The sequence below is a fragment of the Andrena cerasifolii genome, chromosome 1 (genome assembly GCF_050908995.1).
Source record: "Andrena cerasifolii isolate SP2316 chromosome 1, iyAndCera1_principal, whole genome shotgun sequence".
NCBI classification, from domain to species: Eukaryota; Metazoa; Arthropoda; class Insecta; order Hymenoptera; family Andrenidae; genus Andrena; species Andrena cerasifolii.
The window spans coordinates 11243739-11262866 of NC_135118.1; the positions used below are offsets into that span (position 1 = coordinate 11243739).

The 19128-nt window shown below is 40.8% G+C and overlaps 1 protein-coding gene across 2 annotated transcripts in view; it reads right to left on the reverse strand.

Annotated features, from left to right (window-relative positions):
* The window catches only part of LOC143375348 (netrin-1), a 270168-nt gene that overhangs the window by 93106 nt on the left and 157934 nt on the right, over positions 1 to 19128 (reverse strand). The gene's annotated exons all lie outside the window — the stretch shown is intronic.

Genomic DNA, 19128 nt, shown 5'->3' on the forward strand with positions numbered 1-19128 from the left:
CGGCGGCGGCGAGGGGAGGGAAAACACGTAAACGCACCCGAGATTGCCAGTTTCTCTCTGCACTGTTCCCGACGATCCACCATTTTTTTTTTTCGTTCTTTGTTTTCCTTTTGCGAGGTGTTAATGACTAGTCGAAGTGCCTGTATCAGTCGGCCAAGTGCTCTCGAGTTAGCGAGATACGTATGCCCCTGCCACCAACGGATGGGCGTGTGGATGAAGCGCGCCGCGAGACAAATTTCTGATACGAGAGACGCGTCCTGTTAACCTACCTATGCGTGGAACGCGCTCTGAAACATCGATCCCGATACGTGCGATATGTACATACGTACCTCGGCGTTGCGCTCGGCGCAGCTAAATCGCAGCTCGGAATGAGTTAACTACTTTGCTACGCGTCGTACTAGGCATTAGAAATGTACACCTATACTTGGGAGGACCGTGGAAGGTTCTTACGTAAGCTTATTCGTTTTAATACCTACGAGAGAAGTGCGCGAACTTTAGATCTCTCATTTGGATTAAATTTTACATGTATAGTTAGTGTAGGATGTGTAGAACAGAATAGCAAAATACATCCGCGCTTCGCTTCGGGCCTAAAGGTACGTCTACACGACCACGCTTTTGTGTGTTGATCAAGTGTGATGATTTTCGTGGCAAACCGAAACGGGCTACTTTTCGTAAGAAAATTGAAACGTGCTACTTGTTCGTAACGCGCGTGAACTTGACAGTGAGTGGTGTTCCTGATTTCTCCATATTTTTTGTTTCTCGAGAAATCAGAAATCAGATCATATTTTTCGAGAATTCTCGAGAAATTGAAAGAAATATTGAAAAAATTATATTTTTGGAATAATGTTGATAATATTTATCAGAAACACAAGAAAACTTTAATATAAACGATTATTCTTGTCTAATTTATATAAAACTTGCGTAAATGAAAGAGTAGATATTAAATATAATTGGTAAATTTATTTAGTTAATACAAAATTTGCACTAAGCGAAACATTGTTTTTTGGTTTTAAAAATTATTTTTAAATAGCACAATGCATCTAATGTAGCGTCAGCGGATCTATTTCTTTTTTGTGGGAAAATCTGTTACTGTTATATTTCCACGTTTTATGTGTATCTATCTTGGCTGTTAAATGAAAAATGTTATACGGGATACGATAGTCTTATCTCCTCTTTTCTAAATTTCTTCTTTAATAGGCACAAGAAAATCATTAAGTACTTAATTCAGTATACAATTTTTCTAAATTGCTAAATAAGAATTTAAGAGCACCTTGAGCAGTTGATAATATCGAATCTTCTGCACTGCGATTTTCTAATGTTATTAATAAGATGTATTATAAATTTTAGATGTGCTTATACGTTCGCGATTAACTACTAATACATTCATTTACTAAAATAAATGAGATTTATAATATTTCTCCTAGACTTAAGTTCCCCGAGAAATTATAGTATTTCTCGAGAAATAAGAAATACGCAATTATAGTCTTTCTCGAGAAATAAGAAATACGCAATTATAGTATTTCTCGAGAAATAAGAAATACGCAATTATAAAATTTCTCGAAAAATTCTCGAGAAAGCATTCTTAAGAGAGAACACTAACAGTGAGTGAACGAATTTTTGCACCGACCCAATAGAATATGTCACATCATATTACCCTACCAGCATTCAAAAGAGCCGCTACATACAAACACGAACAGGAACCAGAGAAATGAGTATCCTCGAAAACAAAGTCCGGAATGAAGCAAAGATGATTAATCATTAAGTCATCGAGCGAAAGAAAGGGGCAATCAAAGTGGCCGATCAATGAACGTCGACGTGGCAGCCGCTGCCCGACCGACCAGTGGCTGAATATGTTTGTCCTGGCTGTCTTAGCCTTTAAGATTTTCTTTTCAGAACGAAAATAGCCGGCGATACTTAGCCGGCCGGTCGAGAGGCGCTTTTCAGATAGAGAAGTATGTATCCCTGACACCGGGTGTGCACCGTGCGTATAAATTTCAACATGCACATGCGCGCGCGCGCGCACACATAAATCCCGCGTAACCCTCGGGGTACGCGTGCGCGCGCGGCACCGGCTCGCGGGGAACGTGGAAGCATGCAGCCAGTTAGGGAGAAACGAAGGAACCTCGGGAAGGTGGAGAAAGAGAGAAGGAACTGGGGGCTGAGAAAGGGGGGAGAAGGAGCGAAAGGGAGGTAGAGGGAAGGTGGAAAAGAAAGAAACGAGAGTCCTGCGTGTTCAAACAAAGGTGAGTCTGCAAGTTGCACCTCGGCTGCAGGTACTGTACTCCTTGCTCCTCTTGTATCTCACTGCCTTCCTCTTCTTTTTCTCCACCCCTCGCGCGTCCGCTCCTATGATTTTATCTTCGTTTTGCCGATGTTACACACCGCGAAGGTTACATCCGGCCGAATGTCTTGTTGCCAGGTGTATAAACGAGCCTCCCTCCCCGGTTGCCCCGTCCCCGTCGTTTCGTGCAGCTTCCTCCCCCCACCCCCTGCCACTGCCCCCTTCTGTCCTTCTTGTTGCATTGCGCAATCGGGCGATCATTGCGTTAGGAGAGGAATCAAGGTGAAAGGTGTATACGTACGGTCAGATTTAAAAGGTACGAGCCTGACCTCCTCAGCTTGATAGATAGGGGTTACATTACGGTGATTAAGTAGAATGTTATCGCGCGCCCGTCGCCTTTGTATTAAATCCTCCATACGCGCAACGAGCCGCGGTTCATTTCGGTCAATCTATTCCATAACTTCTCACTGTCGATTTTATCTCCGATCTTCCTGGCCGCTCCGCGGCTAAAATTAATAATCCCCGTCGAAGGAACCTGGATGCGCGGCGGCTGAAAACCGTTGTCGATCGGTATTTATACTCCTTGGCCGGAAATCGGAGACTCTTGCTCCTTTCTCGCGGCAATCTGCTGCTCCAATTCACTGCGCTAACCAATTTAATATTCTATTTTCGTATTACAATTATTTATATTAACATTGAATTTTTTAAAATATATATATACATGATGTTAAAAAATTATTATTATGATTCCTGTAGTATCATACTATTTTGTATTTATCGTTTACTACTCAACTCTAATTTGAAATATAATTTAATTATAAAATATAAAATATAATTTAAATATTATATTTTACATAGAATTGTATCGATTTTGTTTCTCTGCTGTCATCAAGATTTCTTCAACCCTCAGATGTTAGAAATAAACGATGTTTACAAACATGGCAAATTTATTAGTAAACGTAAACAAAGAGGTATATGTAAAGTAGTTAGTGTAATAGTGTGAGTCAATATTTTACTTTATATTACAATAATTTTTAAACTAGTAATTTTCAGATATAAATACTATCTCAGTATTTTCTTTTATAGAAATTAAAGAGCTGTATCAATTTTTGCGTTGAAAAGTATGGACTTCCGATTGAAAAGAAAATAAAATTGCATTTTGCATGTGCGGAGATTCACATAAGCTGTAAATACTCAACAATGCTATAGAAACACAAAAAATCGAAAACCACAATTTTGCCTAGTGATATTTTCTGTTTTTCCTAAATGTTTTAAAGACCTAGTCTAATCTGCTTGCATAGGACACCCTATATATTGGGTTAATTTTATTCAATAATCAATGGACTAATAAAAACAAACAAGCCAATTGGAGAATTTGCTGTATAAAAATGAAGCAATTTGTAATATTCTACTATTGCGAAGTGTGGCATTCTTGCTGAAACGTTATCGAAATTCCATGGGGGGGTACCTAGCAGGAATTTAATGTTCGTCGGTGGCACGTGAAAGCGTTTCTCGAAATTATTCGAAAGGCATCTCGCCTCGAAGCTGGTTCTAAGCTCCTTATTCAAATTCTATTTGGCTCGATAGTTTCTTCTCAGGCCTGTGATTATGCGAGATCTTATATTCCGCGAACGTATTTCGGTTCAGGGTCCCCTGTCGGGGCTAGATAATTGGTTCAATCTGATTAACGAAATCCCTTACAGGCAGGCCCCATCCCAGCTTTGAAAATGTTATTTTGGCATAATTCGTGCAAATATTTACCAGGAACGGATTTACTTAATGACTTCTTTTTATATATATTTTGGAATCGATGCACCATCCTCCCTTAACAGTCGATACAGATTCAACGCCATTAAATAACACAAAATAACGGAAATCCGATTAATTATTGTATATATTACTGCATTGTAATTTTATCCTTTTTTATATCACATATTTTAGTACAGTTCATCATTAAAAACTCATGGATTATAAATAAAAGGTACGTACAGGCACATTTCATTATTGTAAGCACGTCTATGCGAATGTTACAACATTTCAATTTGCATCAGTGAAAAAACTGTGTAAGCAGGAAAAATTTAAAGAACTCGAGTTTGTTTGCAAGAATTTATAATTTTTTTTATCTTTCGCAGGTGTGCTTGATAAACCTAATGAATAGGCGTAATGAGTTTTGTTCTTCCTTCTTTTGGAATGCAAAATGTAATTCATACAACAATCACATAGCTTTTTAATAAAGCTATTTTTGTTTTAGGGCTTCTTGCAAATAGATGATCAGACGATAATGTAAAATATTCATTCAGAAACGTATGTAAATATGTAGAACTAACCCAAAGTTACATTAAAAATTACAAGTAAATTGTGCGCGTAAATCTTGATACATGCGATAATCGAATTGAAAATGCTAATTTCTCGGATTTAAATTAACAGTGACACTTGCTTATATAGGAAAATAGATATTTTTACGTATTTCATTCATATACATGTGCGACGTGCGAGGGATCGATCGCACGCAATACATTTCAAACGGATCTTAACGCAGAATGGAACTTGAAATCACAGAATGACAACAAAAACCATTTCGACACTTACAGAGTGGCTTTCAATTCCACGTTTTGAACGGTTTGGATACATTCACGATTTGAGTGGGATCGAGCATGTATCCAGCTCAATATTTTAAACAGGAAGAAATACAAACAACGAACAAAAAGTTATCAGTATAGTGTTATGAAAAAGTTGCAAGTTTTCAGCTGTCCACAATATAGCATTGAAAATTTAAAGAGAGATGCAGAATACCATTCCCTACGATCTGTCGGAAGTAGATTTTCGAGGGGAAAAAAATAACAATTTTTATGTTGAAAAATACGATTTTATCAATTTCTTGTATGAAAAATATTTATCTTTTTTTTTTAAAGAATTTATCTCGATAATCTGCTCCCGACACATCGTAGGGAATGGTTTTCTGCATCTCTGATTAAATTTTCATCCAAATGGTTGGAGCGGTTTCAGAGTTGGGCATTATTCGACTAAATTGTTCTTCGACTAACCTTCGAATACAAATTTCGAATACAGTGAAGTTATTCGAGAATAACGAATAAATTTTTAGTCGACTAAATTTGTATTCGCTTAAATTTTTTATTTTTATTTTATTTTTTATTCGTTCCTCGTTATTCGTTATTCGAAGGACCGCTGTGGCGCGACTAAGCGTCACGAATAAGCCGCTTCGGCTCGAGCAGGTACACTCGAAAAGTGTTCCCCTTGCCTCATGATACCCGGCCGGAGGCCTAGGGCAGGGGTGTCGAACTAGCGGCTCGCGAGCCGCAGTGGCTCCTTCCCCTCTTCGCCTGCTCCGTAGAGCCGTAGGAGAGCGGCCCCCTCCACACCTACTTACTTCATTCTGATGAATTTCTCCTCCGGGTGCCGCACTCTCTCCCTGCTGGGTCTAGTGCAACGCCTGGAGAAAAATAAGTGGGGGAACCGGCTGACCGGGGGCCCGACTCGTGCGGCTCTCGGAGTGGGGAAGTTCGATACTCCTGGCCTAGCCTATATACCAGCAAAGTTTCACTGCTCATGTCATAATTAGCCCAATATACGTTCTGTTAAGGGGTTATGCCTACCTGTAAGGCCTGCAAACACAAGTATTTTCGGGATTTTTTTTTTAAAAAACTTGAAGGCATTTTTAATTAAACAGTTGTTTATTCGAAAGTGTATATTTTAAAGTTCTTGTAGTTTTTTTTTGCAATGCAATGTCTATATAAATAACGAAATCACAGGCGATCTCTCGGCAGCGTTTTTTTATTTAAGCACTTTACGGCGACCACTGTAGCTTTGACCTGGATCATCAGAAATAAAAAATTCGACCACATTTAGTTAGTAGATTATCTAGTCCTTAATCGTGGATTTTTCATCTCCGTTGCGTAATTTTATTTTACAGATGAAAAATGATGAAAAAAGAGAGCAATTTTGTGGCGAAAATCGATACTTTTGCTACGAGCAACTGCCATTTTGTAGCGAATTAGTTTTTCGGGATAATGAGCGATTAAGAACCAGATAATCTAATATACTAACTAAATTCCCTCGATTTTTTTTATTTCGGATGAACCAGGTGAAAATTAGACCGATCACCGCAAATTAATGAGAAAAAAAAATCGCTGCCGAGGGATAGCTGACGTTTCTTTTATTTATTTATATTTTAAACCGCAAAAATTACTACAAAGTAGTTTAACATGTACACTTTCGAATACATAAATGTTTGATTAAAAAAGCCTTCAAGTTTTTCCCCAAAAAATTCCCGAATATACATGTTAACCCCTTAAACGAGCTTTTGTAAGCCATCTATTTATTGTACCGATTACAAAGTATTTTAGGGAAGGATGAAATTCTTCTGAGATTAATGTGTTGTATAAACAGAATTCGTTTCAATTCCATTCTCCATCGGGAGGAAACGTTGTGATATTCTGCTCCAAAGGAAAGCGAAGCGTTTTAACCGAGCGCGCGTAATTACATGCGTACCGTGTATTTATCTGAACAAAGGGTAACGAGGGCTGGCGAATTCGAGTGCACTTGATTTCTTTGTCTCGTTTCATGCCGTCTAGACGATCGATCATGCCTACTGCACGCTTCGCCCGCCTCTGCAGGAAGAAACAAGTTAGCAGATGCGCGAAAGGAAACTAATCGTCGAATTTCGTGCAAGAAACTTGCCATTAAACCAGTCGTACGACAGATTCCTGATGCACTGATTGGTCTCGAGCAAAAGGCAATATTTCGTACACATTTGTCGTAAATTATCGAACGTTCGCGTATATATTCGGTAAAAAGTTATTCCTTAAAAATAAGGGACGTTATTGGAAATAAGGAATGTTAGCGTAAAAATAAGAAATATGGTATATTTTAAGTAGTTCAATCCTCTTTCTTTTTGTTACAGCGAATGCAGTCATATTCCAGTTGTGTTTCTAAATATGTTCAGAATCTGTTTATTGTAATCATCGAGGTGAAAGAATTTTTATCTATTTACAAAAGGAAATAAAAAATTCGATCGAGCTTTGCACGCAGCAACCTATTTCAATGAAAAGTTTCCACTGAATTTCAATTTGCGAAATATTTAAGCACGTTTAAGGTCCCTCGTTCTAAAACAACCTGGCGTGGAAATTCTGCAAGCTGTATTAATTAAATCGAAGTACACATTTCCCATTTCCGTAAAGCTCGCTTTAAAAGTATTTTATAAAATTTCCGTCTGTTTATGAAAATTTCAAAATCTGCGAGCTTGTAATTTGAAAATGACGTAATACAGTAGGTAAACATAAAGGGGACGGCATAATCGCTCTACAATTCTACACAGCGGTCTGAAATTGTTTCCCGAATTACGCGCAATCACTTCTGAAACACTTTTACTTATTATTATTAGCCGTCATTTCAACTAAATACGACGAATCTGCGTTTCACGAGGGAGGTTTTCTCAGATCAGGCAGGTTGCCAGTTTTTAGTGCTTTTTAATACAAATTCTTCAATTATTAAGCATAACATTTTTCTGAAAAATGATCGTAGCGTAGTGCTTTATCATCAGTGAGGGTTAAGACCAAAGTAAACATCCATAATTAAGACGCGGCCGTAGAGCGCCGCAACATTGATCAGCAAAAAGGCTAGAACAGCTCGATAAAGAGACGGAAGAGACAGAACCGATTCTCTTCAGAGGATCATATCGTATTTTATCGTTTTATCATGACTCGGGCGAAATCCTTCGAGAGCCAATAAGAAGACTGGACACGTCGAAGTATACACACAGGCAACCACGGTAAATTACAGCTCGCGAGAGGGAAAAGAAAGAAGAAAAAAAAACATTAAAGGGACGTCAGGCGACCAGAGTCGAGGGAAACAAGAAGTTAAACGAGTGCGCCCGAAAAAAGGGTGAGCGGGGTCGGGAAGAAAGGGAAGCGCGCCAGCAAGGAGAGGAAATAACCGCGAAGGAACACCAGAGGCGAATAAGAAAACAGATGAAAGAACGCGAAGGTGAGGAAACACAGACCAAGCTCAAACCAAGTGAGCAAAGTATCAGTTGAAAGGACGGGGGCGGCGGGGGAGAGGGGTGGCTTGTAGAAAGAGGTAGATGGTAGGAGGCGGCGGACGGGTTGGGGGTGGAGGAGGAATGGGGTGTCAGGGAAGTAGGGAGGGTATGGGGAAGAGGAAATGATAGCAAAAGGCGGTGAAGGACAGAGGGAAAAAGAAAGATATAAAGGGAGTGAATGTAGAAGAGGAAGAGGGGGCGTGAGAGACTAATAGTGCTGATCCCACCGCAAGCACCGCTGGTTTAAGGCCCGACTAAGTGGCGGATAATGAATATGCTAACGTGTGCCGAGTACGCGAGGAAAGCTTTGCACTTGGTATCGGGTTCAAGCACCTTCCGACTGCTGTACGTGTGCGACTCTATACCTTTTCGTCTGTGTACCCGTTGGTTTTCACAAGCTTCGAGCTATACGAGACTATGAGCCGCGACGAGCCGCCCGTGGCAAGCCGGGGAAGGTACGACACCGGCACCGCGCGGGATTCAATCCCGCACTGACACTCGATTAGTACCGAATAATAGGATCAGTGGCTCGGCATAACAATACGCGCGCTTTTCCTACAATTGACCCGAAAAAAAAACGACGAGAGCCGTCGTCCCCGGGATCTCCCGTTCAGATATACGTAGGTACGATCGACGCGTCAAGCCACGCCTGAAATCACAGTGCCCTGGTGTTCGAGAACAGGTTTAATCGACGAGGGAGTTATTGCTCTTCGCGACGAACGGTCGTCGCGATACCGATGACAATTGAGCGATGAAAACTTAATAAATCCTGCGCGTCCGCTCGGTGTGTTCCTAATTGAAGGGTCAACGGCTAATCACCAAATCACTGGCGACTGGGAGTCCGAATGAGTTTGGTGTACACCGGGCGTTTTATAGCATCCGAGCTACGTAGAAGTAACGAAAAGATTTCGTAGAGCACCTGGAGAAGGTGTTGAATGTTAAACGTGACCAGTTTTAGCTTCGATGTCAGCCAAATTAGTTATATACTAATTAATTGGTGGTTAGGACGAGCGTTTGCACTTCTATTCATCACTTCTGGGTGCCTTAATCACCTCAGAAGTTACACCCGCATACTGTACGAAACAACGTGAATTTTTTGTTCTTTTTATATTTTTAACGTAACATTCAACCCAAAGATAATCATTTGTTATTATACATGCATCAAGGTCTGATGGTTTCGGGAACCTTTTTTTGAATTATGCTAAGCTGGGGCAAACATAGTTGGGAATGGAACAGTGACATTTCTTTGCCCATCTGTTTTAACTCAATGCTGCGACGACCGAATAAATATGACCAAAGGATCAGCCTCGAACCCTTGAAGTGTCTGGCGAAAGAAGAACCTGAGAGATATTTTTCGATGAGCAGGGAACGCTCTAAAAAATCTCGATACCAACCGACTGTCACAGCCTTGACAAAGTGGAAGGACGAGTAAGATTGCTCGAAGGGGGACCACGAATGTCTCGGTGACCGATTCTGTTTGAGTGGCAACCCTTGCCGGAGGGTGTCATTGGGGTTAAAGTAAACACTGGGCGAAGCTTTCGGGAAAGGATACAGTTGAAACGTATCGTTCCGGTATGACCACGCGTGCTATACAAACAGGGGAAGCTTCTAATATTACCAGCCACTGTGTGCACATATGTACAGGCTGCTTCACGGGGAGCATAACAATTTGGCAGCGGACGATATCGAAATTTAAGAACAAATACCGAGAAAGTTAAAAAATGGTGTATCCACTGTTTGAAGCTGGTGGATGGCAGGTAGGTAAATGCACGCGATTCAGCAAAAGTTTGATACCACTTGCTGAGTTTCATTAAAATCATACCGTGTGCCAAATGCATTTAAATAGTTTCAGTGAAGATTGCAATGTTCTTTCCTCCCACAAATTCTGATCCGAAATCCTTTTACTGGACTCAGAGAGTGATTCGAAAGTTTTGGGCAGCAGTGTACCTATGTAGGTACGGCCATACATGTATTCCCATTGGGTTGAATTACTCCACGCTTTTCACGTAGTGCGTTGAAATTTATGGGTTTACGTATCAGTTACTACAATATTTCATCAAATATACTGTAATAATTTAAAGGAAATATTACGATATTTGTAAACTACAAACGAAATATATGTGCTGACTTGAAATTGATGCTTCTTCTGGAAATATTTCAGGGGTTGTTACGAATGAGATAAATCTCTTTATGCTTCCGTGACGATTAGTGTATAAAAAATATTTCACAGGGTACACAATTCTGGAATAGGAAATAATACAGCACAGTAGTTGCGAAAATAGTAATTCATTTAGTTTTACGGAATTACGATTTCTTCTAGTTTTAGAAAGTGGAATAAAATCAGCAACTAATTGCTACTCAAACTTTGATATACGTACTTGGGAGATATACTGCTCAGACTGTAAGGGGCTAATATCAAATCATATCAAATACACTCTCCTTTTCTAATTAAACCTTCTTATTCGCCGGGTAATAGCTATAGATATAACTATAAATAAGATATTCTACGCGTAATGACATACTGTAATACGTTATTTAAGACAATTCTATGGCCACACCAAGAACAAGTATATCAAAATCACAGTTTATAAACAATATACATTCCGATTTTTTTAAGCTGTGCAGATTTGTAGAAGACCTCAATAGAAGTATCAGTGAAGACAACCCGTAAAAGTTAATGTGTGACTTCCTACTTTCTTCTATATCTTGAAAACTACAGATATAAAGAAATTATTAGAACGAAAACTTGGCGACTTTTTATGACCTATAAAACTGTGTAATCAAATTGTTTAAAATTTGTAAATTAAACACTAAAATGTTCTCCATACCGGGTCCTCCATAAACCTGTACAGTTTCAAAAAAATCGAGACGTTCGGGTTTACCGAACTTCCCTTGTAAGCTTTTTACCTAAACCTAATGGTAACTTGCTTCAACTCGCTCGCATCCTACCCGATCATAGCAAAACACGATGTCCAAAATTCTCCGCTATTTCTGAAACCGCGCCAGTCGACCAGCGCGTCATTTGCTAGGATGATGGTACTTCTACGCTCACCACCTTCAAAAATATCTTCTGGGAAATAAACGAAATCAAGAAAATAATAACAACGTTGCTCCATGTTGAACTGCTTCCTCAACCTGTTGCCTAGGTCACTTTTCAAGCAGAATCACCTCCAATGCATTTAGAATTATATATTTCCTCCCGATTACAGACGAATTAACTCGATTTCGGCCGTAGTAAGCGCGACCGTGTGAGACGAGAGGTAGAGGTACCTGCGGAGGAAAATTTTGAAATTTTCGTAACCGAATCAACTCGCCCCATTGAACGCGAAGGGATCCTCCAATGTCCAATTAACCCGCCTCGCCCAGCGAGCAGGCTAAGTCCTTCAAACATCCCGCTGCCAAAGAAATGGCGACAACACGATCCTCCCTGGTGGTACATTTCGAATCGCTTATGATGTCAGAATAAATTATCGCGCGTTCGCGCGACCTGGCCGGGCGTCCACGGGTCAGCTCACAACGACATTAGATACGGCTGTTGGCTCGTTGACGAGGCAACAAATTTCCCGGGCAATTCACCGCGGGGCGGCGGCGGGTAGGGCGGAAAGAGGTGAGGCGAACAACGCGGACGGAAGGGAGCGAGGGTGATAAAGGGAAAGAGAGAAAGCGGGCGCTAGGCTCATCGTTCGTCGCGGTGGAAATCTCGAAACGCGCAGCAGTGGGCTGCTTGACCTGACAGCACGCTAGCAGACGACGTAGGGCCGTATTTTCCGTACCTATGCTGGAACCTCCAGGCACAAAATTGAGAGGGCTCGCCGAGGGAGCCATTCGGAGTTCACTAACCGTGGAAATGGCACGGGCACTCGATGCAACGTTGCGACGCGACGCCACGGAGCGCGCGGGAAAAAAAAGGGGCGAATGCCTTTCGCAGATGCATCCCCTCTTGGCGGCACTCCATTTTTCCCTCTTTTAAAACACGGCCTCTCTTGCTCTCTGTGTCGCCGGCAACCACCGTGCACCCGTTTAGCGTCTCTAATCGTAAGTGTCAGCGATCTTTCGTTGCTCGCTGTTTACTCGCCTCTTCCCGGACGCCCAACTTTTACTAATCCCCGCAGTCTGGCTGAGATCGCGTCTTAAGCTGGGTTTACATTAGTCCAGTCCAGCACTGGATTGGAGCTGGGATAATGTAAACAGTGCGTTCGTGCCAGTACAGTGCTGTCGTTCCAGCAGGTTTCGACTGGATCGAAAGTCTACGTTTACCACCCTCCATCGAGATCACAACACTCCAGCGTTACTGGAATCGTCTAGACGGCTCAGAAGACTGGAGACATCGACGAATTTCCAGTCAAACCATTCACTGGACCCAGCGACTGGACTAATGTAAACCCAGCTTTAGTCCAGTCGCTGGATCCAGTGAATGGTTTGACTGGAAATTGACTCGATGTCTATATTATTCCAGTCTTTTTTGCACCGTTGGAAGTGGGAGACTGTTAGTGGTGTTTTGTAAACACATGTACACCGTGTACTATGCTGCAGCCAGCACTGGATGGAGCCCTATAGACGATTCCAGTGACGCTGGAATGTCGTGGTTTCAACGGTGGGGGTGAATATTGGGTTAGAAAATAGATTTTCGATCCAGGCGAAACTTGCTGGAATGAGAACACTGTGCTGGAATGAAACACTGTTTATATTATTCCAATTCCAATCCAGCGTTGGACTGGATCACTGGACTGGACTAATGTAAACCCAGCTTTAAGGGGTTATACCTAGTCAGGAGGCCGAAAAGAGGCAAATGTTTGTGTTCTTTTTTTAAAAAAATGAACTTTTTGCACTTAAAAAGCAACATTTAAAGAACATTTGGTAATTTTTGTGGAAAAATATTTACGTTTATTATAAAAATGCGACATCCAAGAAGCCATTTTAACAACGGTGAGTAAGATATCTCAAAAACTACTGCAGCAGTCTTTCTGAAATTTTGTGGGCTTATTTTTTATATAAAAATGTACTGAATGACGGAGTGATTTTTTTCATTGTATAGTTTCGATTATATCAACGAAAAATGGCTTATATCATTGAAAAAAATCACTCCGTCATTCAGTACAATTTTATATAAAAAATAAGCTCACAAAATTTCAAAAAGATTGGTGCAGTAGTTTTTGAGATATCTTGCTCACCGTTGTTAAAATGACTTCTTGGATGTCGTATTTTTATTATAAACGTAAATATTTTCTACAAAAAACAACCAAATGTTCTTTAAATGTTGCTCTTTTAAGTGCAAAAACTTCTGTAAAAATATATGCTTCTGCTTTTAAAAAAAATTCACAAACATTCGCCTCTTTTCAAGTATAAGTAAAGCGGATGGAGTAAGTTTTGTAAGAATTATGCCTCATTGTGGTTTATACAAGGCGTTCTATATAAATTCTGATTTTTTTCGAGAAAATACATCGAAAATGTGAAATGAGTTTTTTTTATCTAGGGCTTTGTTTTCGAAATAAATAACAGTGAATGTGCTTTAAGGGGGTGCTCTAGTGAAACTGCCCGTTTTTCCACGCCATCCCCGGGAATTTATTTAACAAAAATTATAAGTTTATACCGTCTGGCGTTTTGCCTGCATATTAAGGTATGTTTGAAGTAATACTCAGAACTATTTGAGCTTTTTTATCGAATGTATTCATAGATATCGTTAGATGTATGATTCACAGATGTCGGTGGCGCAAGCTTCCTCAAAAAAATTCTTCCCCACCAGACGATGCTGTGGGGACCGTTACAGTCATCCAAAATGGGAAAGCTAAGGTTCATTTTCTTTATTATGGTTGCCGTCATGGTTGAAACCACGGACGAGTTCCTATCTGGTAACTAATTAATTTTACAGAACGTAAACAACTAAATGTTTAGCAAAAATCGAACTTTTTCTTTCGAAGTTCTTTTGAATTTTTTATTTCAGATGATCGACTTTCGAGCAGCAGTGGTCACCGCAGAAGCCTTTTTTTTAGAGAACCTTCTAGTGAGATGGACTATAACTTAGTTATTAATAAATATTTTTAAATAAAAAAATTACGATGCACGGTACTAGATGCAATCCTTAAAAGGAAAAAAGATTTTTTGATAAATATGTCATAGCTTTTGAGTAAAAAATTTCCAAAGACCACCCTTTTTTCGGCCTCCTGACTGAGCATGACCGCTTAAACGTGCGTGTACTTGATCAAGAACCGGCAGATCGCGGTGACGAATGTTCTGAACTGCGAATTAAATGAATTCTTGTGCAAAACCGACTCGAAATTGTGAAATAACTTTTTTTCGCACGGGATTTGGTTTATGAGAAAAACGGCGTCGAAAGTGGAACCAGTAAATACCTACTTGTAAATCGTACAACCAATCAAGTCGTTTATTATGTTACAGCTGAATACAAAGTAACGAATTGATCAGTGGCCTGGGAAAAGCCAGTGAATGCTGAGTGCGTCGAGCAGCTACAGCTGGGAAAAATGAAAAGAAAACGTGACTCCTTCCCACGGTTAATACAAATTTGCCACGGCACGACGACGCGGAGACGCGCGCGTTTTGATCGACACCATTAGGGCAGAAATGGAGCCTACGAGCAGAGGAAGGTTTCTGAATTGGCCGCTCGTATTTCACAAAGATTAGAGGGGGGCGAAAAGGCGCGTCGAGGGTAGGCAGAGCGTAATTAAACGCGTTCTGAGCTAACAACTCATGGCCTCAGATATGGTGCAATCGTGGCTTCTTCGTGCTCAGTTGGCAGTGTCTCTGGCTCGCATATAAAACACAAGTGTCGTGGCGAGGGGCTTGCGCGTGCTCTTGCCGCGAAGATAACGAACAGTCTGTATTCTCGTTAGCAGCCATGGCAGCCGTTAAGATAACAACGAGACACGACACTCACCGCGAGCCCCTCGGCACGAAAAGAAGATTTAAAGTCATCTTAGGATAGTAGAACTTTCATAAATTAGTACCTAGAGCGAAGAAGCCACCATCGACGCGGATTGCGTGGGACGCAACGACGGTCGCGGCCGTCGTTCCGTTTCTCTCTCCCCCTATGAAACGTAACCTCGGGCTTTCGCCACGAATTAAATTCACCGACGAGCGGCCAGAACCAACGCCTTTGAGAAGGTAATTAACGTGCCAGTAACTCGTTTAACGTTCGTTCAATTTTATAATGCCGGCGGAATGCGATGTCCAACGCGAGCAACGCGATACGTTGGCTCTTTAGAAATTGTAATTTGTAATCACGATAAGCCGACGCTGTTCCTTGGAAAATTCTCGAGTTAATGCTTGGGCACTTTACTATATTAATTCGAGAAATATCCTGCCTTCGGGATTTTGTAATCCATAAAATAAGAGATTACTTTCATTACTGTACACGAACGCGTACAGGGTCAGCGTTTTATCCTGCAACCCGCGCTCGCGCGAACTTGGAAAATGGCAACAGCGCCTCACAGACGCATTCCACTGCAACCATGCACCGGCCCAGCGGAGAGCTGCCAGCAGCCGGAGCTCCGAAAATTTTAGGATGGTCTCTTTCCAATTAACGTCGCAAAGAGCTATTGGGAATTTCCCGGCCCAGGTTTACCACTCGCACCCCAGATTACTGTAACGAGGTTTGAAAATAATGTCGACTGATCTCGTACCCGTCTGAATTTAAAATTTTTTAGCTACGACAGGGTTGACCGCGGCGCTATAATTGAATACAAATATAATTTCTCAATTTCTCAAAGTAATGATACAGAAACAACTAGCTATTGTTTATCAACACCACGAATTTTAAAAACAGCATTAAATACAGTGTCAAATAAACAGTTTGCAAAAGCTTTTTACAGCAATTATGGTTAAAAAATTGATAGGAAAAAATTAAGTAAATGTAAAATATGTTAAATTATCCATCATTAAGGGGGAAGAATTTTTTCTCATTTTTCGGCGCAAATCGCATTCCAATATCTTTTATAGTTCAAAAGTTATACGAAAAAGGCCCCAAATTTCTCAACCCGGGCCGGGAAATTCTGAATAGCTCTTTGCGACGTTAGTTTGAAAGAGACCATCCCGAAATTCTCGAAGCTCGGGCATCACTGCTGTCCAGCGGTCGCTGGCAGCTCTCCGAACGCCGGGAGGGTGCGTGGTTGTAGTGGAATGCGTCCGTGAGGCGCTGTTGCCATTCTACCTGTTGGCGCGAGCGCGGATTGCAGGATAAAACGCTGACCCTGTATTCTGCCTAACCTGCTCCCAGTGTTATGAGTTCAATATTATCAAATTCGCCGCGGGTGATTTTCAGTGGAACAAGAATTGTGAGAAGCAATGGCAACGAAACGTTTGCTTTCGTTATATTTGGGGCGTTTAAACTCTGTATTTATTTGTAATTATTCTACTGGTGTATGTAAGTATGTGTTAGTTGCTGGAAGTTTATGTTTCTATTTTCTCTAAGGTAATTCCTCGATTTCATACATTTTTATTAATCTGGGGGTTAAAGGGTTGATCAAAGTACACTTTTAAGTTGCTGAACCTCGCCCATTGTACACTCTTATTCTGTGTAAACTGTTTCTTTAACATTTCGTATTTTAATTTTGTATTCTTTTTGTGATGTTGGTGTGTAATAAAGACGATTTATTATTATCAATATTATTATTATTAATATTATGTCTCTGTGAGCAATCCTGTGTTCTCTTAGAATTATTCTGTATGGTCAGTACACTAGTGTTCGACATGGATGTAAGGTGTTCCCGTAATAGGCAAGAATAACTCTAGTAAGTATGTACCTACTTACAAGGAGAGTATGTTAGGTGTCCATGGAAGTAGCAAAAATCGTGCAAAACATATTCGCCAGAATTTAATACTTAATTCAAACGAACGTAATTACAATAAGTTAATATCTCATATTCCTAGGATTTTACTATAAGCTTCAATTTATCATGCATAGATTCAACTAAATTTCTGTAAAATTCAGGCTTGTCTTGTTCCATTCTTCTAGTAAAATCTTTAAGCATTTTTTTGATAGATGGTACGCAATAACTAAGAATATATTAATCATGTAATTCTGGTAATTCTGAATTTAACATTACTTAAATAATTAAAATATGTTATACGTATGATGTGGGCGGATACTTTTGTGAGCACAGTAACTGTATATAATAAGAACTATGTGTTTGAACTAGGAAAAAAAAAACAAAAAATGTAGCAAATCATTCCTTTACCCCGATTGCACACGGGGACACAAGTATGCGATACACGCATGATGGATACCGATTTTCATTGTTTTTCGAGAATCGTCGTGTGAACGGTACCATATTGATCAATGTAACATCGGTATCCTATCCATCATACAGCTATCGCGACGCATGTATCGCCGTGAGAAACTGCGCTAACCCTCGCCTGACGGATGCAGGATCCATTATTCCATGAAAATACTTACGCAAATGTCTCGTCACTTCTTTAAGTAAATAAAAATTTCACACCATACCAGGATCAAAGTCTAAAAAATAGACTCCACATAGCCCACTAACAACCTATTCGCCGTCAAACGGTTAAAAGATAACACATTACACTTTCCACAATTCAGATCTTCACAGAACCCTACCAGCGGAAAATAGTTCACCTTGACTTGAACAACAAAACCAGATTCCGCTAAAAACCGGGACGCCAATGAAAGAAGACATACAGTGGCGGATTTAACAGGGTGGCTGATGAGCAGTTGCCGCCTGGGCCCCTGTACAGAAGGCCCCCGCAGGGCCCCATGACAAAACAAAAATTATAATTAGGTATAAAAATCCAAACTACTACACTTGGCCTGTTTTTAGTAAACTACCTATTCATTTTCCCGAAAAATGGGCCCGTGCCCAGAAGGCCCCACTGGGGCCTTATCTTAAAAAAAAATGATTTTAACTAAACACTATATTTTTTCCTATACTACTACACTTAGCCCGCTTTTAGTAAACTTCCTCTTCACAACCCCCGCCCCTCCGAAAATGGGCCCCTCAGAACGTTTGCCACCTGGGCCTTTTTGCCTAAATCCGCCACTGTAGACAGAAGACTCGTAGGACGGTTTAACGCAACCGAAGGTTTAATAAGAAAATGGCGACTGAGGAGGGCACGACGCGGGAGAATGACTATCTGTTCGCGAATGTCTCTGAGCGTGAACAGACCCCTGTCTAGGTCCACGGATCGAATCGGGCGCACGGTCACTCGTAGTTGACTGCTAATTTAGTAGGTGCGGGGGAGCTTCGCACCCACGGAGGAATAGACAACAAATCCACTGTGTTACAATCACACGAATGGAATGTATGTAGTACGGGAACGTGTACACGTGGATGTAGGATGGTGCGCGGTGTAGCAGCGCGCGCGAGCATGGATACTTGCCAGCGTGCTTTCTCGCGCCGGGAGATCGTTATCCCCGCGGTGGTTCCTGGCCCTAGACAAACCGACATAAATCGAATGTCTCGGGATTGAAGGGGCGAGAAACTCTGCTCGGTTGGTAGCCACTTTGTAACAGTACCGGGAAACGGATGAAATTAATAGTAATAACGGGGTAATAACTGCACCCCATTCGTGGGGTAACCGTGAAGGAATAGAATTGTCTTGCTGACCTGGAATTTTATTATTGACACAGCGATCAGAAAAGAGATGATCAAATGAAAGTGTATGTTAAGAAGCTAAATGGCATACATAATGGAATTTGTATAATACAGACCAATTAAAATATAAGTTAATTTTAAGAAAAAATTTACGATAAATTTAGCTCATCCAAATAGAAATTTTAACGTGATCAACTAAAATTGAACTACATTTCAACTGA